The sequence below is a fragment of the Rutidosis leptorrhynchoides genome, chromosome 6, assembly GCF_046630445.1.
Source record: "Rutidosis leptorrhynchoides isolate AG116_Rl617_1_P2 chromosome 6, CSIRO_AGI_Rlap_v1, whole genome shotgun sequence".
NCBI lineage: Eukaryota > Viridiplantae > Streptophyta > Magnoliopsida > Asterales > Asteraceae > Rutidosis > Rutidosis leptorrhynchoides.
In genome coordinates, this window is record NC_092338.1 from 310,919,345 (window position 1) to 310,921,558 (window position 2,214).

Here is a 2,214-nt window from a genome sequence, read left to right on the forward strand (position 1 = left end):
ATCTTGTCGTCAAAATTAGTAGCTTTTGCTGAACTTAATGCCAGTCTTTGAAAATGCGCTGTTTTACCCTGTTTTGTACAATCGACAATATACATACATACAAATATAATCATGCATGGCAATTTGAAATGGGACTTAATATCCCACTTTCAAATTCTAAATATGAAATATTAGTACACAATAATAATAAAATAATAAAAATTACACAAATATATCCAATAACATAAGTTTAAATATGAAAAAGTCAAAAGATAAAAACATAAAAATCATAAAAATAACAAAATGGAACTAAATCAGTCTGGATAGGGGTTCCAGTTCATCTCATCGGGTGGGTTCCATTGTTGGTTATAGGTGTTCTGATAGGCTTGGTCATAGTCATACCGGTTAAAGGGTGGTCGGATATCGGGGCTATGTGGCGGAAAATGAGCAGGTCGAGTAGGTACATAGTTATTTGGTACCTGATATGATAGCTGGCTCATGATTTGGTGCTGATGAACTAACCAGCTATCGTGTTGGCGTCACCTATAATCCTCGTATACTCGCTCAGAGTTCCACTGCTCATACATACTATGTCTGGCCGCGTTCGTCATTGCTTCCTCATCTATACGAACGTGGATGTCAAGAATAGCATCTCGAAAGACATCCCTAATGTCTTCCGCCTCCTCCATTTCCTCGTCTGAGCCTCTCTCTACCTGAGAATAAGATCCCTCATAGGGTACTGCCTGGTTACGTCTACTTTTCAATACCTTAGCACCCACATAAAATTTCAATCCTAAGGGCTCAACCTGTTCTCTACAAATCTGTAATGGACCCCCTTGGTTCCTATCAACACCTAAATACTCTCCAATGAGAGTAACAAAAATATATCCTCCTATTATACTCCCGTCCTGCATTCCCTCTACCATTTTAGATAAATAAAAAGCAACACAGTAAGGGATATTGACAAAGCTTCTAGGATCCCGAATACACTTTAGGTAGAATAAATCATATAAGGTAATTTTTTCTTTATTATGACCTCTTTGTGTAATCGAGTTAGCCAAAAATCTATGAATAATACGAAGCTCGGCTCTGTCAATATGTGTATAGGAGTGTCCTCCTGCTCGTGTAAAAACATCAAAATGTGACATACGCCTCCAAATGGCGTCAGCGTCAAAGTTACTATCTACCCGTTCACCATAATGAATCAAGTTTGTACAATCGGGTAATAGCAACTCACCAGGAGTATATATCTGTAAGGCCCTGGCCATGTCCAGCATGTACATTCTGTACATCCTACCTCCAAGGATAAACCTAAGAAATCTTCTATCATCTATTCTAACTATATTTGTATCAAGTGATACAGTACTAATCAACTCAACACACCATTCCTTATATACAGGTCTACGAATGGTGAAAAGACGTTCCCAATCTGTAAAAGAAGAACTGCCATACCTTTGAACTAAAAGCTGTCTAACACGGTCAGCTAGATGGACCGTTTCCAAAGGGGCCCAATCAATTACCGTTGGCACCTCTACATTTTTTGTTACCAATTTGAATTTGTTCCTTTGATATGTCTCGTAATCTCTCCATCTTCTATCAAATCTCTCCATCTTCTATCAAATCTCAGATTAGGATGTAGAGTGTGCTCAGGAATCGTTGGGAATTCTACTAGCGGCCTCATTGGGAATACTATGAATTCATCAACAAACTGTACCGGATCATAATAAGGTATGTGCTGATCAGGCTGTTGTTGTTCCTGTTGTGGTTCTTGTTCGTGTTGCATTTCTGGTTCTGGTTCTGGTGCTGGTGTTGGTCGTCTAGATGATGATGCTCCTGAACCTCCAGTATCGGCTCTCTGTAAAACACATTAAACACAAAATTTGTGCATCCAAATATGCATTAGTGTTAGCAAAATAACAACTTAAAACAATCACTATAACATGTTAAATCAAAATTAAACTTATACACATTTTCACAGTTTTTCACAATTCTACACTTTTCAAATAAGCACATATGAAAATGTATACAAAATTCATAAGCATTTAACTCAAATAACATTTCAAAATATTCATTACTAATAATTAAACAAGTCTCAAATGGCAAATATATCAAATTAATCAAGTTCATGAATTTTGGACTTAAAAAGTCCACTTTAATCTCCAAAAATCATGTTTAGGATCATTGTTTGGATCATTTAACTATCTAAACATGTTACACTACTCAATTTAGCAATAA